Consider the following 27,944-nt stretch of genomic DNA (forward strand, 5'->3'; position numbering starts at 1 on the left):
AATATACATTGTTCTTTTTCCTATGTGATCGATTAAAGGACTCCTGACAAGAAAGTGATTTGTCGCGCGGAATACTTTATTCCAGATAATCATACACCATGTTAGACGTGGGTCGTTCAGCGCGACAATGTATATACATTGATTAATGGCATCGTCTTCAAGCCCGAATAAGGAAGATCTTGACGTCCGTTAAACCGCGCGTAAATCTTGCATTTCGTTTTCTTCTTACTCACTGCGGTGTACCTAGAACGATATGGATCACGTGCTCAAAGGGATGTCTTTAAATATTTTTACAAGCATAAAAAAATAGCCGCGTACGCCGCGTACAGGGGCCTTCCGAAACAGAGACATTTGCTGGTGGATTCGTATATCGGCTAATCATCAATGGCCAGAAGCGATTGGAATATTGGCGCGCGATCGGCACGATAAAATCAGCACGATACTACTCGAGACGTGTATAGGCGCGCGGTTGCGATAAAGACAGAGTATACGCCCGAGAGGTACGATCTACTACTTAATACCGTCTACACGCTTAGCGTTCGATCTGAGCATGTACTAACGGCCACTTCTGGACAAAAATTAATCATCGAAATCAGCCGGATGCCGATTAAGGGCGATCACCTAGGCAAATCGTTAAGCTTTTAGGTGGTGATGTCGATTCTACCTGTTGTCGGAGGAAGAAAAGGGGGTAGGGGAGAGGCAGGGAGGGAGGGCGGCCAATCCCCAACCAACATGAGGCTTGAAAAAAAATTTCCCACCTGGTAATTTCTGCGTGGCACGGCAACGGGAAGGGAGAAAATTGCAAGAACATCGTAGGGGAACGGCCAGCTAAAATTTTCTTATCCGAGACCAATCCATTTTGCAAAATTGCAGCCTTCGTAATAATCTGCACTTTGTACCACGGACCTGGCCTACCAACACGTGGTCTCGCGACAGACCCAGGGATCTACTGGTTATCCACAGGGATCGTTAGATATTTTGAAGATTCGGATAATTTCGGCGCCTCACTAAACCGAACACGGTTTCTCGAGATCCGAGCTTTTCAGCTTTTGCGACTTGATGTCTTGATGCGTGCATGAATATTTCATAGCTCGTATCTTGAAGAAACAACACGGGGATTATGCGTAGATATTATCGATCGCTTCGAGTAGACTTAGACATTTGCAGGATCGCATAAAATGGCACCACAGTTATATCGGCATAAGATTTTGCGGTACGTGCACGTTGCTCTTTCAAAATGGGCCTCGCAAGCTTCGAGCACGTTGTTTCTTGCAGAAACGAAAAAAAAAATAAAATAAAATAACAGGTAGTAGAGAATACAACATCCCGCATGACCGGTCTGTACCAGCGCGATCCGGCAGTTAACCGGCTTTGTATCACGATTAATCTGCCGAAATGAGAGACTCGATGAAACACGGATTATATTTTGTAAAAATTTACTCTACTAATATTATAAAAATTTCTATTGCATTAAATAATAACTGGCAGTTTCATTCATTGTCAGTATGTCACAACATTAACGATATTTTTTATTAGATTTATACTTGAGGATTCATATCACAATTTGTGTGAGATATATAATATATATAGGATACATATACGAGTATATAATACACGAAATACATAATCATCATGTATATACATATATATCGTAGTATGTTCGGTTGAAGGTAATATCGAAAATTAAATCGCCTACAGTCTTTTCAGATTAATATTTATCCACTAAAGAAATATATATTATACATTCTGGGAATGTGTCGCCCACTTTTCGCTTCGATTTTCGGAACGATTTCATTCTTCGATCCCAGATTGTGTGAGTATCAGCGGAAAAGATAGAACATCATGGCGGGAATAAATCACCGAGTTAATGTCGCCAACTAGAATGCGAAGATACGACGGAAGGCGCAAAAACCCAATGTCCAATATCGGTCACGGAAAAAGAGTCGCCGAAACATACAATATTTTGCTAAATGTTACGAAAATTTAACTCGTGGAAGAACTAATTCGACCGCGTTGCCAAGATACAGCATCAAACGAGAGTTCGCGTTTTAACGAAAATGCCAAATGTACACGACGGAGTCTGGAAAATGTTTTTCTATTTTTTTTTCTTTTTTTTTTTTACATTTCCGACCGTATCCAGAATCGAGGAGAGAAATAACAGCCTCGCCAATCGAGAATACGTGTCGGTGACGTTGCCAGCTTCGAGTGTCCGGTTCGGTGTCTCAGTGCCGGTCTGAGATGGATCATTCATACCCGCAGCGATGAATCACGAGATGTCTAGGACAGCTTACTAGAAAACCGACATTACCGGAGATAAACCAGAGGAGAAGCGGCCGATGGCGAGATGGGAAGAATAGATGCAAAACGAGCAGAGAAAAATAGGACATAACAATGAATCTTTATATAAAACAAAAGTAATATTAGTAGTAACGAAGACAAATTAACTGCTCAATTATCAATTATTGTAATTACAAAAAAAGTAAAATTATATACGTTATATACAAAGTAAAAAGGAAATGGGCATATATAAATGCGATTACTTAAATATAACGCGAGTTTATAATTAATAAAAAAATAATTTGACAGTGAGCAAAAATTAACGTTATACGAAAAGAAAGAGTGCACATGTACAAGATAAAATAGAACGAAGATACGATGATGAATAGCGTGGGATGAAACAGGAAAAAGCGGAGAACGAAGATACGAAGGACGGAGGTTGGAAGTCTTCCGGAAGTACGTCCGACGAACCGCCCGCGTGTTTCTCCATTTTTCAAAAAATAAAAGCGACCGCAGTGCCGACTCATTGTTTGAATCTTCCGACTGTTTGCGTAGACGCGTAGCTCGTGAATAGGCTTACGAAGGGTGGATACGTTGCGTATGTATATGTGCGTTATATATACGCGGATTTATATACATATATATATATATATGTGTGTGTTGACTCTCTCCGTTGGAAGAATGTCACTATGGAACCGAAGAAAATATTATCACTTTTGTCCCACCCCTACGCGATGCTCCCACTGTTTTCACGAGAATCCGCGGGAGTGAATCAATCGTTCGTATTTCTTTTCGATTTATCAGCTCCGAGAAAAAGAAAAAGTCCATTTCATCGACATTTCACTTTGACAGTCCCTTTCTTTTCCCACGACCCTTCATTGTCATAAATCTGGTAACGAGACCGACTCGATAAAATTGTACACTGATAAAAAAAATATAGTCGAAATTACTATAAATTCACTACAATTTATAGTATATGGTTGTATATAGTATATAGTACATGCATATATGGTTGATATTACTAGTATTATAATAGAATTTACTATAAAAATGATGATGATGACTATAAAAATGAGTATCCTAACTATAACTATTTTATCATGCAATTATAGTCAATTTTATCATCGATTTTATTATCAATGTAACTTGGCGAAATTGCTCGCGCGATCTATTTCATATCCTCTCATTATTCGTGACCGATTTTGATAATTAAGCTCGCGATCAAGTAGTTTTCCATTAATCAAATATCGACGGTTAAAGAGCGGCGTTTCTGTTAGATTATTAGGCGTGTCATATTTTCTCTATTTTTATCAAGGTCAATCGACCGTATCGCGGATCGTTATAATGCGAGAAACGACCGGGTTTTTAATTTACGCAGTTGCGTGGAACGAAGACCGGCGTTTATGAAACAGTGCATATGGTGCATAGACGGTAATGCGTCTGGATGAAGCGTGACGTCGAGACACGTTAATGACGCGTTGTTGTACGAGAGAGAGATATAGTTTTAAGAAAGCTTTTCACGTTTCTTGCGTTATAATAATGGAAGAAGCCGAGGCGGACAGCACGATGTGACGAGAATGATGACATTACGTGTCGGATGGTTAAAAGCGAGGAGGTAATTAACGTTGAGGATGCTTCATCACTCAAGAAACTAACCCCTCGGCATCCGCCATATCCAAGGACACGACCTGTCGTATCTTTATTTAAATCAAACAAGGATAGTTGACGCGTGGTGGAGTGATTATTAATTGAAAACGCGCGTACTAAAGACAGCTAATTAATCTGACATAATGATTACGAATCGCGCTGATGACGATAACGATTGCTAATTTTCAACTACCTGGTAAGGCTAATTAATTAATTACATACACAGATATAAATTATACTTGAATATTACAAGAGGATTTAGATGTGTAACGAGCATAGAAATAAAAGCTCTAATTAGTTATTTTTATCATCTTTGAACATTTACAAAATCTCAATAATGAAGATATTTATCTTTTGATATTTAAAAATTTTGTTCTCGTTTAAAAATTTGTAAAGAGATCATCGTTCAGATTAAAAATTACAAAATAGCACAGAAATTGAAATATCAATTCAAATATCACTCGCATCCCTTGTTTGATTTAAACAAGAACGATACGACAGAATAGAAACGATGGTAAACGCAACAACCATATTTTAGCAATATGGCGACAAGCCAAGTCCACCTCTGATCCTGGGTACTTACTTCTGTTTGCCATCATTTCGACCGCACAGAAATGTGTACATAATTTCAGGCAACTTTCTTGTTTTTGTTTCGGGATGGCTACCGGTGATAAATTTTACTCGAGCGGCAGAAAGGAAATAATAAAGACGCGAAAAGTGCGTAACATGTGCTGCTGTTTCGTGTTGCAGGGTAGGTGGTAGGTAAATAAATAGGTAGGCCTACAATTCTGGCTTGGTTACGTCACGGCACGTCTTATAAAAACGTCATGCGGAGAACAGTGAGGCAATAAGTTACATCCGACCCCATAAATCGTTCGAATTTGAGCGCAATGGCGCAGCATGTTTACGCAGTTACATCCCAAGGTCAGCTTTCCTTCAATCTATCTTCCCTCCGCTCGTCTTTGTACTACATCGGGTCGATTGTTTTAAATTCAATGTTTTTTTTTTTTACATGATAAATAGGAGAAATTTATACCAAAATAGAGCTATCGCCATAAAACATTCGTTAGAGGGTTGTATAGAATAACACACGTGCCACAATGTCGTTTCCAATTCTTAAAAATCCAACGAACGAGGCAATAATGCGACAGACGGAATTCAATGCGGCAACAATAAAATCGCTATCCGTTCCGGAGATCAGAAGCGGCGAAAACGGTGGCGAAACGCTAAACCGTGAGCTCGAGCAATGAAAGCAAGAGAGCAGCAAGTGGCTCGTACGTCAGCCGGTGGCTCGTAAACGTCAGCGGTGGTGCTCGTAAACGTAAACGCGATGCTATAAGGGGATGTACAGCGGCGCACAGCCGGGGAGTCACCATGGCATAACAGTTAAAGAGATACATGTATATGTATAAAGAGAGAGAGAGAGAGAGAGAGAGAGAGAGACGATCCATTTAGCGGTTTAAACGGGGTCGTTATATCGCCGTTTACAACGAAACAATCTGCTCCTGAATATCTGGACACGTGTCGTGAGATTTAGAACGGGCGGAGCGAAATATTAGATTACCACGGCGAACGGCTTCGAGTGCGTGTGCATGCGTGTATTAATCCGCTAGACGTTCCACATTAATGCAAATTAGAACGAGACATTAATTTTCCTTCATATAATTATTCAGTTGCTTCAGTTTCGTAGGACGTTTACGCTCTCTGTATCTCGCATCCGTAGCATTATCTAATGATTTCTTTATCCAAATAAGCGTCTAAAACTTGTCAAATGAATTTTGAGAACAATAGAAAGAAAAATTGAAATAAAATAAAAAAAAATTAAATAAAATAATATTTACTTAATATATCTTTTTCTAATTTTTCCATGATTCGTATTTATAATTTTGTGACTTATAATTCTGTATATAAAGTTCGTAAAGAAAGGTAATCAGAAAGATTTACCCTTCGATAAACATAGACGCGTAACTTCCGCCTTTGAAACGAATAATAAATCACTGCGATGCGCGCCTTTATCTCTGATAACTCAACTCGCTACATAATAATCTCAATTAACGACGGAGATTTATCAATAAGCAACCACTATCCGTAGGATGGCAATTAAGGGGTGCGCCGAGGAATGCCGAATGGGATCAAAACGCGACAGGATAAATTCATATTGAGCGAAAGATGCTGCGGAGATTTAATAAAAAAACTTCTCGAATGATTGTAGATATCATCGAATGGCGGAGGAGAGGCGCGATGCGCCATCGAGTTTTCGGGGTTAGTGATTAAACTGGGGATTGAATCCTGGAGAGATCGGGCGAGTATGCCACCGAATCCTGCTACGGTATTTGTGGGGATTGGACGGGAAGGGGTTGGAAACAACAGCGTTCTGTGTTTAATCATGTCTGACCGAGCGAGGGGACCTTCAGACAGGGATGGAATTTGCATAGTTGGGGCTCACGTGTTCATAGACCTTACCTCTGTTGTAAGCTATATACGCGAAAAAGAGGACGTAAATTGAAAACTCTCGGTTAAGGGTCACTCCTCGGATACTGTGAGTTACAGCAAATAAAAAATAATTTTTTATGTATAAATTTTTCTAGAAAAATAATAAAATTATATAATTATAAAAATTTTATATAGAAAAATTAATACGGTAAATAAAAAATAATTTTTTATAATTTAAATAGTTATTTTACATCATTTCCTATGCTTTGTAAATTATATTGTGGTATAATTATAAATCTTGTTTTTCCTATTAATTATCGATTAATTATACAGCGCAATGAACACATAGTATAAATTGTCACGTGAGAAAGAAATTAATAATAATTAATTTTCTCTCATAAATAATATACAATAAATAATATAACCAATAAATAATATAATACAATTAAATTATATGAATCAAATTAAAATAGTGATATTAATAATCTTCCGTAATATACATGTATAACAGCACTGCTCTTGATAAGTGATAGCATGATATATATATATAAATATAAAACATGAAATAATTACAAAAGTATGTATAAACTGATTATTTTATTCATTTCTTTCCCGTATCAGTATTTCAAAATGTTGCGGAAAAGCTATTTTATTAAAAAAGCTATCGAATTGAAAAAAAAATTCTCACCTATATAACTTAGAATTAAAAGACGTAAAACTATGCAATGTAAGAATGTAGCATTCGGGAAAAAAAATATGGACGATATCTTAATCGCCGATAAAACCAGCAATAAGTTGCAACACCACCCAGAAGGAAGATTGCGGGTGCGGCTGAAGAAAACAAGAACGACAGGAAATGCCAAAATTATGATAATGATTCGGAGCGTTTTCAGTTAAGACATTAGGCGACGTGTATAATTTAGACGAAAGCCAGACCAGTAAGTAAAGACCGCGTGGCATCGATGTTCGTAATAATAATAAACTTTAATGTATATTATGCAGATTGCAGTTAAGCTCGTGCGACGTGCGTGTGCATGCGCGCATACGTTTTCATCTATATCTTTCTTTCCAATATAATTTTATCAATAAACGATCGTGCGTAGCGTAAAATCGAAGATCCTTACTTATGTTAATCGCGCTCGAAAAGTACCGTTTTGCGTATTATTATTATTATTATTATTATCATCATCGTTATTATCTTCTTAAGATTTGCATATGTACTTTATCAACTACGACATAAAATTATTTTTATTACGTAAATTATTATCGTTAGAAAATTGTCACATATGTCTGATGTCAAATAGACAACAAGTAATATGCAAATATATTCTTAAACTATACATTCAACGTAACGTAACAAACATATTTCTTTTTTCTACAAATCGTCTTGAACGTACAGCTGGTCAAAATGTGATATGTCGTAAGCGGCGCATGTTCTCGGGCGGTGCATGCGCCTGTGAAGAAAAATTAAACCGCGTGCAATGTGCGGAAAGATTGGTAGGGCGCGGATGAGTATCGGGTAGAAAGGCGGAAAGAGGTAAGATGATGGTACAAGAAGGATAATAATCCGTAGTTTCGATCAAGATTATAGCCGCGCGGTTAAATGAATAGTTTACGAGCAGCGAAAATGAGACGGGCAAAATGTTAAGCCCCTTCAAGCCGAGATCGAGCCTCCTTTATACACCATTCCACCTGTAATAAACTTCAATGTTAAATGTCTTTATTGCGTTTCCGTAGCTAGCCCGCTGTGTGTACGAGGTAATTGATATGAGCAAACCGAAAGGCCGCAGTGGCGCTAGTCCGTGTCCCGTCTGAATTACACGCGAGATATTTGAGCGCTAAAAGGACAGATAAGTATTGTATTTAATGACTAGTTTTGTAACGCGGCTTGATTGTCGATCAAAAAGAGAATCTCATCGGTTACTCGAGCTGAACCTTAATCCTCCGCGGAAGCAAGTGTCAGTCATTATCATTATGATTGAATTCTCAATTACTTACTTAGAATACGAGATGATGATAATTGATCCACGAATCGTTTAAGACGGAAAGCGATATCTATTTAGCGGATTGAAAAATTCTGTCTTATTTATTCCTACGTCGATCGATTCAATAATTCAACGATTATATAATTGACATTCTACTTTTTACGATAAAACATATCGTAAATTTATTTCTATTATTTTTCTCTTCAAACGCTTTCTTTATATATCTCGAATCTCCGAAAATTTATCAAAGAATCCACAGTTAAAAAGAGATGAGATACGCGAATCTGGGATATCTCGTGCGTAGTATTAAATTTTGCATAATGCGCCACACATGTGAGGGCACGTTATCCCTATCTTTCAGGCAGCTCACGTAATCTAGCCGTTGAAACCCTAGTTTCGGCCAAAGCCACCACTCATCCTCTTGACGAGACAAGTCGTCGATCAAACGCACGTCTGCCCCTTAACTAAGGCTCGGTGAAGATTTAAATCAAGAAATCAAGCAAAATGAATGCCGCATACCGTCGGTAGACAGGTCAGGCGTCAACGCAGCAGGTCTATCTGGCACGTAAGTACATGCTGCGAGTATGTCGGGGCTATAGAATGCGCCAATCGATACATATCTCTGGTGTGCATACACGTACAGTCTACGCCCTCGTCCCTCGTGTACTAGGGACGTGTGCACGTGTACACGCGTCTGCGTGCGTGTGTGTGTGTGTGTGTGTGCGTATATGCGAGCGCAAGCATGTATCCGAAATGAATTGACCGGTGCGTAGTTGATGGACGTAGCGGGTGGCTCGTTATGCTTACAGCCCGCCCAGCAATCAAGAAGAATTCATACGCCTGACGTGTCGCTCATGATGGAGGTCCAAGCTACGTATCATCCATCTTTCGGGATCCTCGCAGCACTATCGCGACGCGGCATACGGCGAAAATTTCTAAAGTTCCGTTCCTTTCCATACTTTTTACACGAGATTTATTCGAGATTAAAAAAAAAAAAAAAAAAAAAAACGCAATTATGCAATTAGTTTGTAATAAAATAATGGTAATCTAAAAAATAGATGATGGTAGAAAAAGATTATCTGTTCCTTTCATCTCACAAATTGACAAAAATTCGTAATGTTCGAATTTTTCAATCCCTATAGATGATAATAAGAACTTTGACATTTATGATAAAACATTTTTGAAAAGAATATTTTCAAAAACTTTTTCCGATTAAAAATGCGTACTTTCTATGCCGAAAGATATTTTATATAGATAGGTCAATTATATAAAAGCGTAAAAGCAAAAAGATTTATGTAATAACATTCGTACATGTGCGCGCGAATGACTCTTGATCGACTGACCGTCGCTAATTAATGACCAGTCGCTGTAGAGATAGGGTATAACGCAGATTCTTTCCCTTCGAAGTTTCTTTCTTCGTGCTCGGAGATGGCTCGTCGCGGAAAAGGTGGATGAAAGCATCGGCTAGGTCGGTGTTGGCCATGGTGTGAGTTGAAAGAAGAGAAAGAGATGGAAGAGCGAGGAAGAGAGAGAGAGAGAGAGAGAGAGAGAGAGAGAGAGAGAGGATGAGACAGGGTGAGGGAGATGGTCGACGTGGCTTGGGGGAGTTTTTCTCGTTCCCGGCTTCCGTCTCCTGGGACGCGAAGCGCGAGGATCTTTTTGCTCGCCTCGGCGGAGGATCAGACGTCCCACTTTATCTCCGACGACCCGTTCAACCCCTATCCCTCTCGACCCCCCCCCCACCCCTTCCGCCCGTCACCCTCGTTCTGCCTCTCTTCGACCCACGTTCTATCCTACTGCAGCCCCCGTTGCGCCCCGGTTTCTACCCCAACGTCATCCCCCTACCCTTCTCACGTCACCCAGAGCTATGGTTGATCACGTATAGGAGGAGCCTCTAGCAGCGTCTAGAGTGACGCGTCGTGGAGGAGCCATTTGTCATCCATCAGCACACGGTCCTATCTACGCAAGATTGCACAAGAGCGGCTGATCCAACTTGGCCCTATTGTACGATGCTTATCGTTTTCTTCTATCGCTCTACTCAATATTATGTGCGAGAAAATACTTGAAAAAACAATTTAATTTATTAAAGATATTTTTTTCTTCCTATTTGAAATAAATTATATTATACGAATTTTACATCGTCTCAAAAATTGCAAAAGTAACAATTGCAAAAGTTTTATCCTGCATTGTCGCATACGCGGTAAATGTGTTTAATAAAAATATCATCGCTAGAAAAATTAATATGTCTATATCGTCTAAAGAATATGTTTTTGTAGAAGAGAAATATCGTTTATTGCGGACGATTAACGTCGAATGAGGAAGAGAGAGAGAGAGAGAGAGAGAGAGAGAGAGAGAGAGAGAAAGAACGATTCTTAAACTCTCGAGAAATAAATCTTATAAGTAGGCAGTCCACGATACAAGCGGCGGTCACAAATCCGCGGATAAGCCATCGGAAACGAAAGTCCTGTTGTTGAGGTTGGTGTTGACCGGAATGCGGTATACATTGGGGATAAACCGAAGGGTAGAAAGCTGCAGGAAGAATGAACGGTCTGATCGAATCGTCATTACAAACGACCCGACAATTTGAGACATGCGCCGTTGTATATATATTGCTTGTTATATAACGATTGCCTTACTTGTTCTTCGTGGTACCATCCCCGGCCTGCTGATAACTCAGATATTTTCCACGTCCGCGCGCGTCAGAAATTACACCAATCACGTAGCCGCTTAAAGTTAGTATTACCAGCTGCAAACTTCTAATTTATTTCTAGAGAGTGTGTGTGTTCACGTTAGATACCGGAAGCATAAATTCATGTAACACGCATTATACGGTATTTCCTATAATTGGCACCGATGGATATTATCTTTTCGCGATATTTGCGAAAGTTGATTGGCGCTGATTCGTCAACGATTGAAAAACGAAATAATAGGCAATACGAGAACGTATCATTACAGTTTCGTATTATGAGATACTGTAAGATGAAAAAATTTGCCAATACAAAAGCATGCAATTAGTTAAATACACAGGTTTTTCCGCGCAGAAACGCTTCGCGCGGTAGGGAAGGAGAAAGAGGGCGAGCACAATGGATGATATAGGTATCGCCAATTTTTCTTCCGTCCGCTAGATTTTTCAATGTAACTTGAGAGCCGCTCCCTTGCGAGGTCCCAGGATACAGGAATGGATGCACAGACGAGGGCGAGAGGGGTGTAGCAAGGGATGTCGCGCGGCGACAAGAACAACGGAGAGGATAAGAGAAAGGAAGGACAATTGTGAGGGGCGCGGGCACAACGAGATAGATACGGCAAGAGAAAAGGCCAGAGTCCTATTTCTCCTGCGGGGGGAATACAATAATGCTCGAGGAGAAGAAGAAGAAGAAGAAAAAAAAAAGGAGCGCGAGATGGGTGGAAACGAAAGAATCTCGGTGCTATCGTGACTGCATCCACGTCGGTGGAAAATCTGGTGGCGAGCGAGGGGACGCGGAGGATATCTCGTGGCGGAGGGAGATGCCTCGGGCAACGGTGTCATTAATAAAAGTGTCAATGATGTCAGTGGACTAATGTTGGTAGTCACTCGCTCGCCGGCAGGATTGGGAGAGGCGGTGGCATCACCCGACATCCTATCGAAGAATTTCACCCTCCCTACCACCCTCCCTCCCCTCCTCCCTCTCTCTCTCTCTCTCTCTCCCCGAAGGTTGAATCGTTTTCAACTGCGTTTGATTCGCTCTTTTCCGATACCAACAAGAGAATCCCTGTCGCTCGTTGCATTCTTTTATTCCTTGTTCTATAGGCAAGATAACTTATTCTACTTGTGCGTAAATTTCATTTAAATTTTCTTAAAAAGGATACACACACACACATACACATACATTTCCCGATGAATCTTTCATTACCATTTCGCGTAGTTAAAGTCAGACGGATAAAACGTATTGTTCCTTGGCAAAAAATGTGAAAAACTCGCAACAATTATCGAAATACATTAAAAGCGCGTTAATGTTCCAACTATAGCTACACAACCCCTAGCTTATTCTCTGTCCTATTTCTTCTCTCACGAAAGCTTTACATTAATTTTGCCAAAATTGCGTGTCCCGCTTCTTCGTTTCGTCCGCCACTCGTAGCAGTTGAGGGGAACCCTTGAGGTTCGGTTTCCGCTCAAGAAATTTTATTTTTATCCTCTAGAATTTACTCTCTAAAAAAAAAGAGAGAGAGAGAGAGAGAGAGAGAGAGAGAGAGAGCCCTCCGCAAGTATATTCAACAAAACTGATTTATCTTCTCTATGTATTTAGTTTAAATAAAAAATATACGTTTTTTAAGCTAAAAGAAATACGCGTAATATGAAATTAATATCGCACGCAAATGACGCAAAAGCGGATCTGCAATAATGTACCATCATTGCTCGAGAACCAAATGCAATTTCGCATTCAATTACATGCCGCCCATGGCGAAAGGAAGCGTCTCCTCTCAATGTAAGGGTGTATCGACGCAGAACGACAGAACAGGTTTGTAGATCGGAGGTTGGGGTGCGCTGGAATATCTAATAAGAACCTAGAGCTCATCCATCCTACCGCGTAGCACTCCAGGGGCTGTCACCGTGAGCGTCAGTATACCGTAGAGAAGGGGTGATTTACATAGTAATAATATCGAGATTCACTAAAAGAGAGGAAGGAGATTACGCTATGGTTTTGAAGCTAAAAGTTTTCAGGTAATATGAAAATCGCTTTTTATTATACACGATAACCGATATCAACCGAATATTAACGATTGCCAAACAATTGTGCATCGCATCGCATCTCTAAATAATTAATCTTTAATAGAACATAATGATTTCGCGAAAATATAGATACATATGCGTAATATTATCGAACCTCAACATTCATACAAGAGCGATTTATTAAAATTCAAATATATCGTTTCCAATAATCTTTAAAAACAGATCGGTCGATGTTTCAATAACCGCTCTCGTACTATTTAGTACGAGAGCCATCGGCAAAAATAAGACTATCGATTTCTTGCCTCCATTTTACCCTCGCGATTGTTGAGAGAAGGAATTTCTCTCGTCCCTCACATGAAAGAATCGGCCCTCCAACAGCAGAACAGTATTTCTTCCGGACATTCTGCCGACGGCGTTGCGCTTCTTTCATCCTGCAGGAATTTAAGAGTTATCGCCGATGTCAGGAATTCCGGGAATCTCTTGCTAGACGCGCGCGCCGAACAAACGGCGACAAGAGTGTGGGGGGTGACGAGAGGCGTAGATGAGAATTGGCCGATTAGAATATCAAGAGGTTAGTACAGCCTGGTGGTATGATGCTGACATAATAAGTAGGTGGGATAAACAATAAAAGGGGTGAAAGAGCAGCGAGGGTTGCTCGGTGCCTCTCCGCGGACAAAAGGGCTTCGGAGTCTGAAATCTAACACAGGGGCTTTGACGTCTCCCTTTACCCACGAAGAACACAATGTTAATTAACGAGAGAAGAGTGGCTACGCTCGCGATTCTCAATCAACGTGGTCGGCATTCACCAGCGGCGAGTCCGTCTGCCCGCAACAAAAGGGCCCGCCATTAACGCGCTCCTCGATCGCGTTATGCAAATTATTTATGAGCTCCAACTGTGTTTTACCGGCATGAAATATGCAAAAATTATCGTCCCAGTTTTTACTGGGAAAACGTTTTCTTGCGCCGAAAACAAAGTTAAGTTCGATAATTAACTGATCGATATACGCGCGTTACACGAGATACTCGCGAAATAAATCATCCACGTGTCCCCGATACCATCCTTCTGTGATGCAGAGCTGAATTCTAATACACTAATATCCTGTACCTTCTTTATCCGATCTTCTTGCGGGGACGCAGATATTTTTTGCATAACTCTACCATACGACTATTCCCCTCTCGTCGCCGCCATCAGCACCTCCCTCTCTTCGGGCTCTCTCTCCCTTTCCTCGCCCTTCGGGGCAACCCAGTCTAGATCCCCCCACTCGTCCCGACAACCACACGTCCCTTTTCCCTCCACTCTGACCAACTTCCACGACCTCTCCTACCGACACCTCATCTCTCGGCGCTCTCCCTTCTCTGTCCCCCTCCCCCTCCCCCTCCCCCTACCCCTCTTTCCTCTTCTCTGCCTCATCGCCGCGGTTCCAAACGCCGTACACGAGGCTGCGGCTAAGAGCAGAGCGACGTCGGCGACGCCACGAAACCCGACGTCGCCCTGACGCGCTCTACTGACGCTGCGGAGCGGAGATTAATGGCTTCGGACTCTGAAATCCTGGAAAATAAATAGCGAGACCCCGGTGGCGAGAGAGGGAGTCCTGCGGAGCAAGATGCGGTCCCTCCTTCTCCGTGGCTCTTCGCTCGCCTTCCCTTTTCGCCGTACGAGGGAGCGAGAAAGGAAGGATCGCAGCTTCCCGAGGGACCTACCTACCACTACCATCACCACCACCACTATTGCTGCCCATTTCTTTGTACAACAGCGTCGGGGCTGTCGATGAGATGGGAATGGTGTGTGCATTGTTCTATTGGAAATCCCCATCATAACGAATTATTTAACGCGCGCAACAAAAGAAAGACAATCCGATTAGCAATTAATTTTCAATGTTTATCATTTAACCGTTATATAAATATAAAAAAAAATATATATATATATATTCCGATTTAAATTATACATATTATAATATATAAAGCATTAACGATAAGCAACCAGCAGGAAACTGCGATGTAATTGTTGCGTCGTTTGCATAATATGTGGTCTGTAAATCTCGCCCTTCTATGCCCTTGTGGCTGTTCGCTCCTCTCTTTATTACGTTCTTCCCGCGTTTCTCCTCTCGCGTCCAGATCATTCGCCATCCCCATTCGTAACACCAACCAAAAGATTAATTGCTAATTCTTGCTACTGCAACCAGTTGCTACTAAACACGTATGGACGCTCCGAAAGGGTCAAGGAACCGCTTTGCGCGCATGCACGTTAAGTAAGAAATATACATGTGTTAATGAGATTCCTCTCTCGCAAACTTGCTCGATGATTAAAAGCGTAATAGGGACAGCCTATAAGATATCGTCTCATTCTGTGCTGTAGAATCTATGTTTGAATACACGTTTAAAAATAAACGCACCCTTCCTTCTCATATTATAAGTGACAGAATCACAAGCATACCTCCCTGTATGTTTTCTTAGATTATTCTAATGTATTATATAAAATTATAGGAAGTCATTAATGACGTACAAATCTTTTTATAGTGTAGATAATTACGAAGCACGTTAGAATTACAAAGCAATACAACATAAGTATATTATTACACGGCTTGTATGTATAAAAACTATCATAATTTTTCCAATAGTAATAATATAAGAATACACAGAAAAGAGAACAGCGCAAGGCACTGTGCAAGGTTATATAAAAAATATATAATGACTATAAATTATAATGTTACACAAGAGGATATTCCTCGAGTCGTTAATAAGCTGCGTTTTTAAGCTGAATTAAATGATTTAACGTCTAGTTATTTTCTTCTAGAATCTTTATATCCGAGAGCATTTTACTTCGCAATTACGTCATTGCTTTTTATATCTACCAACCGGTATCTTGCCAAGCGGTAGTCTATAATAAAACTTTAATTAGAATATCTAGAACTATTCATTAACGCGCGCTGCGAAAACCAGTTCAACGTAAGACGCGACATGCGAAATATGCATAATTATTACAATTCCGATTTAATAAACATGAAAAACATTTACATTACGTTCCTCGATACAGTCATCATAATTATTGTATTATATCGCTATCTTTTCAATTTATATAGCTATTAATTGTAATGTACACAATCATATTCCGAGTAGTTTAATATTATCATCTAAAACAATATCTTTTTTCTTTTACACAAGGTGCACTTAAAAATTGTAAGATTACAGAGAGACAAATATTTCTCAAAGCAAGATTATATGTGTGTATGTGTAAAAAAAATTATAAAATTGTTTTTAATCTATTAATATAAAAAAATCAAAACTAATAAGTTAATTCCATCGCATTCTTCGAAGAGGTGATTTTAATTTTTATCATAACAAAGAAAGAGGAGAGGGGCGAGATGAAGGACGATTTGATTCACGGGGTGGGGGGGGGGGATGCAGAATAGATCGGTATGGTGTCTCTATAGACACGATGGTGGAAGGCACAAGGGGGAGATCGTAGCGTGCAGGACCGTGCCAAGGCAATATCCATAGGAATACCCCGTCAGAGGGAGGGAGAGGACGTAGAGACGCGCAATCAATCACAAGGGACCCTGCTGCCATGCTCGTGGCCCTCATATCAGCCGTAATACACAGTAAACATTTTTAACTTTGCCACGTTATTAATATTAGTTGCACGTCCGTTCCCGTACGTCTTGCAAATTTTTCTCTCGCATTATATATTATTTTTTGCCGCGTATTACATACGTCATGCGAAATTTGCATAATGTCAAACACGATCTTAAGCTGTTACGTACGACTTTAACAAGAATTGCTTAAGTTTATCCCTCTTCCGTACGTATGTGCGTAAAACGCGATCATAAGCACCAAAGTGTCAGATGCAGCGTTAAGTACGAAGCGGTGTTCAAAATTATACCGTCGTTATAACCGCGAGTTTTTTCGTATCTGCATGTGAACTGTGATCTGCAAAATAAACATTTTAACTTTCCCACGTTATTAATCGTAATCGCGCGCGACGTTCGGAGTTTACCCCCTTTTTTTCCGTTTGAAAAAGGATATTAATTGTAATATTAAATAATATGTTTAACGAGAGCCTCCGGAGAAAATAGAACGTATGTCGCGCGGTGATATTATTTTATAATGGCATTATTAAATATTTAAAATTATACATCGTTATACTCGCGCTACTCGCATTTACGGTAGAAGTCTGCAAACGCATTGCGATGTTTATGGTACATCACGGTTGTCGTCTCTATATTTTGTTTCGTCGCGTTACAGTGTGTTACACAGCGAACATTATAAAAATAAATATCACATATAATATTAGAATTGTGTACATTCGCTTGATGATCCTCTACCGAAAACGTTAATATTCAGTATAGCACATTGTCATATCACGTTGATGCGGACATCATGGCGATACATTCTCTGTTCCCTACGAATCAAACCTCCCGTTCCCTTCTCTGCGTGGCACGAATGAAATTCATCGTCAAGGAATGCGACTGGATTTATTTGTCCGCAGTAGCTTTGATATCCCCAGCAGGCAAAAGAGTACCGTGCATAAATTTTGTCTTAAACCGATCTTCTATTAATCATGCTACATTTGCCGCTATACATTTTGCCAGCACAGCTTAATCATTCAACATCTTAATGTTAGTGCATGTAGTCTTTTTTTTTTTTTTAAGTTGGATATAAGAAATTATTAATATATTTTTTTGTATTAAGAAAAATATGTTTACTTTTTAATCAAATAGCTTTTAAATAATTTCAATTAAACAATTATATTAATATCAATATGATATACGACATTAATAATTTGGTCGTAAATATTGTATAATTAAAGTAACGTTCCAAATGACATCTAAACTATACGATGAAATAGCAATAGAGATTTCTCACCACATGATGCGCTCCACAGAAATAAGTCGCAACCAGGATTAAACTTATACCTTCAATAAGATACGAATCGAATGGCAGAAGAAGAAAAAGTAAAAGACACGAGACAAAGTTACACAATATTCCAGTACTTTCGCTAAACGTTGATTGATGAACGCGGAAGAAATACACGAAGATCGAAACTCAAGTATAAACGGATTAATCATACGGGACCGATCATCTATTTGTCGCAGAAGAACAGATTGTTCTTAACAAGGGACAGTAATGATCATAGCGTAAACAAGAGTATTTCCTTCTACATTCGCATTCTTATCATCCATTGACATATTCCCAAATTGTATAATTTATCATAAATCTAACAATATATTGTGCAGATATAATTAAAGTATTTAATAATATTTTAATTATATATATATATATATATATATATATTTGACTTCTTACAAGGGATTTTGTAATTATCAATTATATTTTACGCACGCAAAATATGTAACACAAGAAATATGTATTACTAATAATATATTATCCTGATCATGACATATTTTATTAAAATAGTGGTGTGTGTGTGTGTGTGTGTGAATGCCTTTCTCTCCGTCGAAAACTTATAAGTTAGTGATTTAAGACTGAAATGAAAAATATAAGAATCGCATTATACACATTTTTATAATGAAAATTGAATAATTAAACTAATGCATTAATTAGAGCAGGCACACTTTCTATAGAAATCGTTCCCAAATGCTATCTGATATTTTAAATGTAATAATTAATTAAAAATGTACACGAGTGTAAATTGCATTATGGTTCTATGTTATGTTTATCAAATATTTTATTAATTACTGATGAGAATTTTGTTGTTTCCCTTTTACAGTTTACTCTACGAAGACTTCAATGAATTTCACTCGCAAAATAATTCGATTCGGGAACTTTCTAAGTTCGTATCTCGATTTCGCACTCGATCAAGTCAACTGCTATAGTTTATGGAGCTTTTAGGGCTTTCGTGAGAGGCCAAAACTATTTCATATATCGAACATAAAAATAACAAGACTGTGTGCATACAGTTCATTTGCAAATTAGAAACCCCTATTACAATAATATGTTTTGAAGAGACTTTTTAAATATTTATAAAACACACAATATTGAATTTCAAATTAAATTACCAAATAGAATTTTTACCACAATCTTGTTTGCTCAGATACATTATACGGATATAACTTCGTGCGACGGGAAATATTTTACAAGATACAAAAAAAGATTATAGACTAATTTTAATCTCTTCACGATTATAATTAGAAACCTCAACATATGCAAAAGCGGAATCTTCTTGAGCGAATGACGAGAAAATAGGCATAAAAATTTTAATCTAGACAAAAAGTGGGGGTACAAGATTACCTGTAAAACACGTTACCTCGATTACATCGCGCACGATATGATTAGACACGCAACATGCATAATCGCAAAGCAGATTTTTGAAGTATTTATTAAAGATTCGTATAAAATTTTCTGAAAGTTGCGAAGCTTATTCTAAAAAAAATTTTTTTTGTATGATATTAGTTAATGATATATCACAGATTATGATATCAAGTTTATAAAGAGCGCCTAGATTCGCTAAATTTAAACCAAAATATATTTTTTTTTCCATATATTGATTCTTATCATTACAGTAAAATCCACTCACATATCCAATTTGTTTCGATATCAAATGCTATCATCAATATTCCAACATTGGCGCTTGCATATCATGTAAATTTACGTACATATTTATACTTCTGAATCTCATCTAACTTCTCTATTTTCCAATTTCGCGACTTATAAATGACTTTATAACTCAATCGTAAGATTTACACAGAATAATTTATCAGCGTTTGTGAAAATTTTCATACCTACATTAAATACATTGCATAGGGTTCTATGCAAAGATATATGAGTTTTAAAAGAATACTAATATCCATCAAGTAAAATTGAGTTATATTTTAGCAGACAGTAATGCTTCAAAACAGTTCGTGTAGTCATTAAGGAGTCATTAATCTTGTCCTTTCCTTACGCATACGACAATAAACGTTATTGTTAGAACAGGTACTGTACGTGAATATACTGACGTTATTAACTTAACGGAACGATAAAGTTTGATGATACTTTCAAAAATAAACGAATCATCCAGCAATTAAAAAACAAAACGAATATATTAGTATTTGTGACTTATATTTGGCAAAATGTCATTATTGCCAAATAATTATTGCAGCAAATGGAACGGTTCGATAAAATTAACAAAATACCTTTGAATTTTTATAATCTTGATTTAAAAAAAATATTTCCAAGAAGATATCTATGTGGTGCGCAAATTAAGAATCGACATACTTACATAATTGTAGATAATCTGATCGCTTTTTCCCGATTAAAGATTTGATAAAGAAAAAAACGTTGATCCCCTATCATCCCCTCGAAACGACTCGATATCATTTTGTCAAATTGTCGAAATCGAACGACGAAACTTATACAATATTGCGTAACGTTGGAAATTCTACCTGCACATTTCGCAAAAGGCTTCAGCCTTTTCATCCTCGACAATAATAACGCGGAGAGGCATTTCCGCAATAAAGAAAACTTCTAGCGTGCCGTTTAAAATAAGCACACGTGTTGCGGTTTTCTTTCGGAAACTGGAGCAATTTATGGCGCGCCCAAAAATCGGTGCAATATTCGACCTAACCGCATACTTCGTTGACATCTGGCTTTTTTTCTCTATGGAACATAGCCCACATACGTATACGTTCCTACAGTGCGCTTCTGTGCGCACCAGACTTTCTCTGACTTTGCATCACGTATTTTTAAATGAAACGAAAATTTATGCCTCGCAATATATCCACACAAACTCGCAGATAGCGTGTGGCGGCATGGAACCGACGAAATAAAAAAAAAAAAAAAAAAAAAAACTACAGCATGTGTATCATGTATGTATGTACAAAATCTTTTTACGCTATAATATAACTTTATCAGTTTTAATAAAATCTGACAACCGTATGACGCATCGCGAAGCAGTGTCGCTGTAAAGCAGCAGCGGAAAGCATCACGAATTTTTCTGGATTTCTACATTCGATATATTTTTACGAGCCGTATTTACGTTCACTTGTGATATTGCTATATTTCGCGGTTGGATCAATATTATTTCCTATCAAAAATAGTATTCAAATGAAGATAAAGAATAGAGAGTTTTAATGATGCAAAAATTTTACGAACGTAACATATTGTGATTGAATAATCCGTATAGTTCAATATATTATTTAAGATATATGTAACAGATAATTTGAAAGATAACGTTAGTAAATTACTATGTGAGATGTGGCATAAAAGAAGAGATTAATTTTATAATTTTAAAATTATGTAATATAAAAAAAAACCGCAACTGTGTATATGACAATGCATTCGGTGTTTTCGTGAGTTTGTGGGTAAAAAAAAAAAAAAAAAAACACATTCTTCAGCAATTCTCTTATTTCCCAGGCTTATCGCCTTATAATTCTTTTCTTTCGATTAAAGTTGAGACTTCAAAGATTACATATCATTTTAAGAATGTTTTAAGAATTACAGATTGTAATAATAAAGAGACGTTATAATAAAGCTGACACAAAATAATATCCAATCCCATCGTAAAGCATATTAGCAAAAGAGTATTACTTCCAAAAGATATTATTTTAATAACAAGTGTGTAATAATTTTTAGGATAATTAAAGCAATAAATGATTTTCCACGAAAGATCTTCATTAATTTTATATATTATATTTTGTGTCCCAAGTAACCTTTGAACTATTTTTAATTGAACTTAATATTGAGAATAATAAAGAGAAATCAAGCACAGCAAAAGAAATATTTTTTTCAAACAGATAAATAAAAAGCGCAATTTTTTATTAAGAGAGGAAGATACTATAAAAATTTATATTATATTGCCATTTTTTTCTTTCATGCATCAGATTACTTACCAGGCCCGCAGCTCCCAGAATTTGCAGCATCACCAGCAACTCGGCATCGTGACGGCAACTGCAATAGATTTCCGATGATGGAAATAAACTGTAACAGCAAATTAATTTAAATGAAATAATAAAACCAATATTTGATTTTATTAGCATTATTAATCATATTGGTCTCTACAAGTAATTTTCTACCCCTCCAATTTCAAAATTACTCAATATTTTTATAGAGGAAAAATTTATTTGAAACAAATCGAAATTAGTGATATTTCCAAAGATTTTGGTTAGATATATTAATCTCTATCCCCTCCCTTACTCCTGCCAAAGTAATAATTATCTTTGTAACAGATTTTTGTTATATATAAAAATTCTACGATTTATAATTAACTATATATAGTAGAATATTGATTTAAAACTTAATATACAACATCTAAATCTATTATTAGAGTATAATTTTTCTTCTTACCCATCATTCCAACGGTCCTCCTTATGAACTTGACGGAATGGAAGAGACTCTCTTGTTTCTAACCGACGCAAACAGGGTACGACAACAAACTGCAAACTGTACAGGATATATTAACGCTGGTGACACACGAACAATCAAATCGAACTACTACTCGAAATGAGAGCGAAACAACGTTGCTTGCGGGGAGAAAAAAAAAGAAGATCGATTCGACAACCGGTCAACCTCCCGATCCTGCCACGAAGGTGGCAGCACCTCGCCGCGATTTCTCTCGTCAGTGGCAACGTCGATATGGCCGTATTTTTTTTTTACCTTTTTCTCTTTTTTTTCTCCGTTCACGTTGCTGGCAGATTAGGCTAATGCGATGGACCAGATGAGATATGGGCCAGCGAATGGGAGTACAGTACTCGCATGGCAGGGGCGTGACTGTACCCTGGAAACGGTCGTGCCCGGGGCCGCAATCGCGACGTAAACTAAGTGCTGGGTGGAGCCCCGTCTAGGCACTACCTACTCGATGGAACCATCATACTCTACCTCGGAATGTCACGGGGGTAGTCTAATGGTTGCCGGTCTCCTCGAAAAGGCGCCAGTTTTGAATGGCGATCCAAATGAACAACGTAACAATTGTATAGTTTAATTGTAACATTGTTGAACGACTGTCTGCTTGATCGGATCCATCATCGATGTGCATCATATGGCTGTCCAGTTTAACCCTTAACTGACTCTGATGTAATCCGACTTTGATGTGTTGGTAAAAACTACATTTTTGTATTTTATTTCCGTGGTTTTTAAATTTTTTTTCTTTAAATTTTCTCTAATATTCTTGAGGTAAAAATATTGTATGTTTATAATTATAACAGAAATATTTTATCGGTCCCAGAACTGGTTTGTCTTCACCAACTTTGAATCGTCCATTCAAACAGTAGATCGCAAATAGCATGTAGTGCTATTTGGGCATCATCATTCACGTTGATTTATTCGTATAATGCGGTATGTGACGAAAGGACATCCATTTTCCTCCAACAAGCTGATATAATGATTCTGTTGAAACCCATGTTAATATTTGATAGATAACCATCTATTTGAATCTAAAACAAGAAAACATTTTCTTATTATTTTATTAGAAATTTAATATAATTCTAATAATTTATATGTAAAAATAATGAAGAAAATTTTAGTAAAAGTATAGATGTGAAAAAGAGCCACTCATTGCATTAATCATTGCAAGAAAATAATTAGAACGACGCAAACATGTGTGCGTAATAAACAACTTTGCAATAGTATTGTTGTAACGCGAGAAAAAAGAAGACATCGGCAAAATCCTCTCAATTTATATTCGCGATACTACTCACATCACCCTTGGTCCGCTTCGTGGAAGTTTATTGAATCCCCGAGGTCGCGATATTTTTAACGGGGAACAATGAGAGGCGAATGTATTTGCGCCAATCTCGCGCACAATGCATCCCAATGACCCCGGGTGAGAAAGATTTTAAAAAAAACGTCCGTCTGTCGAACAAACACTTTTCAGTCTATCAGCCCCCGCGCGGCAGTTTTTCATGTCCCGTTTACTCGTTCCGACCCCTTGCTCATTCCCACGCCATTCGTCTGTCTACCGATATTCGTCGATAGGGCCATATCTCCCGGCTACTTTTCAATTTCATTCGACGAGCACCTCCTCGCCCCTTCCTCGCCGCCCGTGTCGTCCAATTCTGAACGACATAAATCCGATAAGTTTTTATTATTTAGCATATCTACGTAGAGAGCACGGCGTCGTCACCTAGAATCCCGTTGAGAGGCCGCTCGGTAGAAAAGCGAGACACGACCGTTGCGCAGAGAGAAAGAGAAAGAGAGATACAGGGGATGGTAGGGAACCCCGAAGAGAGGGAGGGAGAGAGAGAGAGAGAGAGTGGCGCAGCGGCGAAATTCCTGTCGCGAGGTTACGCGTAGCACGGTTGGCGGTCTCCCGGGGATGCCCCGTTGATGTCATCGGGACATCCGGCTAATTGCGAGGATGTTTTGTTAGTTTCTCAGAGTATGCGAGTCTCTCCCCTTACAAGGTTTTGCATTTAGCCTTTCTATATCGGCGACGTATATCCGCACCTGAACTTCCTAAAGCGCGTAGAAATGTTGCCCCGTTCGAAATAAATTCGCATTAACGCCTTGACAAACGTCACACAAGTCGTATCTCATTACCGTAGTAGGAAAAAGAAGAAAAAAATATTAATGTAAATTCGACTAGAATTTTTTGTATGAATATCGATATGTTTTCGAATCATTCTTCTGGATTAGCGATATTTAATATACAAGAATATGTTCCATCCTATGTAAGGTAATAATACTGTATTAATTATTTCGCGATTATATACAGGGTGTATGATGCACTAAACTTTAGGAGCGTATATTATTATACTGCGTGTCTCATCTTAAGAAAACGTATTTCAAGTATTTAATTATAACATCGTCGCAAACATACGTTACTAAGACAAAATAAACAGATTAATTGAATCGGTTACAAAGCTGCCTTCAAACATTTCAGTAGACATGTTAATCGTGGTATACCAGAGATCATACATTGTGATGTTTTAGACGTGAACATTGATTGTGAAAGAGATGCCAGCTTCGCTTGGCGGTTTACAGAGCAGTAACGGTATTCGGGGGATAGTGAGCGTATCCCAGGGAGGGAAGAAAGAAGAGGGGATAGCGATATTATTGATTTATGTCCCGTTATACGTTATATATCCAACGGCCTCCTCCGCAGCATGATCCACCCGAAACACACAATACTGTTTACACCTGAGAGGGTGTGAAACTATACAATAAACTTTTTTCCAAAATTATTGCAAATACAATCAGCATACATTTCGTACATTTTTTTATATAATTCTTTTATAGAATCTTGATATATATGGCATAAGAGAGTCGAGAAGATTAAGGGATAAAATCATACTTTGTAAAATTTTACCAGTTATTATATCGGTATATAAAATGAGTACTATATCAATAGATAAAATTATATAGTAAAAAATCTAAAATCAAGCGTAAATAAAAAGAATGCGAGAGGTCCTTAAATCTGTATTAAATTCGTTCTAAATCTCTGACTCGTAGAGCCTCTTGCAATACGCGGACGCTTAAACCTTCATCAACTCCCGGTAATTGTCCACGTGTTATCGGGCATCTTCATCGGGCAAATCGAAGCCGATCATCATCAACGGGAAGCTAACGCTATCGTCAGCCGCTATCGCGTACGCGCATTTCCAGGGAAGTAGACGTTTGCGTTATCTTCAATTATCTTCGATTTATGATTTACATTGCGCATGTAGCATCGTGTTATACGATTATTGTGCCGAATTGTACGCGGCGGAAATTAGGTGGGGATAGGCCAGACGGAGGGAGAGAGAGAGAGAGAGAGAGAGAGAGAGAGAGAGAGAGAGAGAGAGAGCGCACGCGAGACGAGGAGACAAAATCGTAGAAGGTGGCGATAGGCAACGAGGGGTGAGGGGACGAGAGAGGGGATCAGCGAGCGGGAAGCGCCGAAAATTGATGCATTCTCTATGCAAAATAGCAGAAGCACGAGGCTAATGGTAGCACGGGGCAGCACGCAACCAGAATTCCTCTATAGCAACCGCTTACCATTCTCTCTCTTTCTCTCTTCTCTCCCTTCCCTCCCCCGTGTCAAGCTTCTACCTACATCACCACCTCCGTCACCTACGTCCTGGACAGAATCGAGAGCGGCATAGAAGCCGTTAACACTCTATTAACACTAACGACGCTCATACATAACAACGGTGCGCGCGCTGCGGGGATAGAATTTATGGTCTATTAATGGGGGAGGGGGAGGGGTTACTTTATGCGTTATGTAGTCGTCATGCTGACAGGTAGTATGACGTAAATTTTACGAGGCCCCGCACACACGAGGAATGCCCGTGCGATAAGTAACACACTAGCGAGACCCGATTATTAATATGTTTACACTAGATATTCGTCGGATTCGGTCGGCGCCACTTCTCCTGTTAACCGCCAAGGAACAATTCCCCCTCCCCCCTCCCCCCCCCTCCCGCCCGCGCTCCGATGGACCAAGTAAATTAAAATCCGAATACGTTAAGCGGAATATATTGAAGAGTATATAACGAAGCGTGCGTGAGAAAGAGAGCCAGACGCGCAACAAATATATAAAGACATAAATTTTGATCGTAGACGATAAAGGTTAACGGACGTTTACAGATTAGAAGGCACGGAGAGCCTTATCACCCCCTTCTATCTTACCGTCCTTCTAAATCTGCACAATTGCATATCGATTCGCACGATACAAAAGTTTATTAATAGAATATCATTTGCTTTTCTCTTTATTTTATGAATTGTGTAACATTGCTCGCGGAGAAGAAAAAAAAACTAATTACCTTAATGTTTTTCGATAAATGTATGATAATAACTGTACATTTTTACTTCAAATATTTTTCGTTATAAAAATATTTTTAATTTATTCGATAAAATTTCAATACATTCGCGTTTTGAAAAATATCATTCGATTTAATCGTACCATTTAAATTTGTACCGTGTAAGATTTTACTACATGTATATGCGATTTTTAGATCATAATATGTTTACTTTTCGCCGCGTGAATTCTTGGGTTGAACATATTTGCAAGGCAGTGTCATGCTAAATTTGAAAAGAACGCAAAAAAGCGAGGAGATAAAGAAAGAGAGAGAGAAGAGAGAGAGAGAGAGAGAGAGAGAGAGAGAGAGAGAGAGAGAAAACAGGTGTACTTGTAATCTCTCGCGAAATGCGAGTAAACAAGAAAGTTAACGGGCTCACCGCTCGTCGAGTGCAGCGTAGTCGAGTGCCAAAGTTCATCGTGAGATCCTGCCCTCCTCGCGGCTAAAGGAGACGCGGCAAGGCCGGTAAAGTGATAAAGCGGCCATAAATTCTAACCGCCATCCTCCCACCGGCTCCTCTATCTTGCCGGGTCTCTACTTCTCGCTCTTCCCTTCCCCCCTCGCATCCACCCTCAGCTTCGTTCTGCGCCTATACGGATTCTCTTCGTGCCTCGTGCGAGCTTCGCAACAACGTGGATGCACCTGCAACAACCGAATTGGCAAAGGTCACCGTGTATACATTCCGTCGCTTTAAACCGTACACATACGCGATCCATTACTCACCCTGACGATGAATTGACTCTTCCGTCTCACGTGACCTGGATTTGTTACCCAGTTCCGGAAATGCGATAACATTACAGACTTTCGCCGATTATTACTTACCTTGCGTCTCTTGGCAGACGGGATATTATCGTCAATTGGGGCGAGCGGGTATAGATTTATTAATGCGATCGATCAATCTGTACTTAGTGTTTCTAATCATATACAGGACATTATAGAGCAACGGTACAACGTAATTTAGACGAAAGAGTACATGTTGACACTGCGGTCGATTACCGTTGCGTTAGCAAAGTGCAAAGTATAAATCAGGATTAGAACTGTTATGCATAGCTGACGTTTCAAGTGGGAAATATTCAAATTGTCCTTGCTATTATCTCGCATATTATCTAAATATGGACGCTTTAAAAAAATATATAATATCCATCCTTTCGTTTGCATTTCGATTGTTTACAAAGCGAGCGA

The 27,944-nt window shown here is 38.8% G+C and overlaps 1 long non-coding RNA gene across 1 annotated transcript; it reads right to left on the reverse strand.

Moving 5' to 3' along the window:
• Positions 1–23: 23 nt before the first annotated feature.
• LOC138933524 (uncharacterized) lies at positions 24–27,400 on the reverse strand. Its single transcript, XR_011446976.1, has 4 exons — positions 27,142–27,400; positions 22,333–23,417; positions 21,879–21,966; positions 24–243 (listed from the first exon to the last, which is right to left on the reverse strand). It is a non-coding gene; the product is annotated as an uncharacterized lncRNA (long non-coding RNA).
• Between the last annotated feature and the right edge of the window lie 544 nt (positions 27,401–27,944).

This window comes from Polyergus mexicanus, unplaced genomic scaffold, assembly GCF_030449975.1.
Source record: "Polyergus mexicanus isolate NDT 795.1 unplaced genomic scaffold, iyPolMexi1.0 SCAF_5, whole genome shotgun sequence".
Lineage (NCBI taxonomy): Eukaryota > Metazoa > Arthropoda > Insecta > Hymenoptera > Formicidae > Polyergus > Polyergus mexicanus.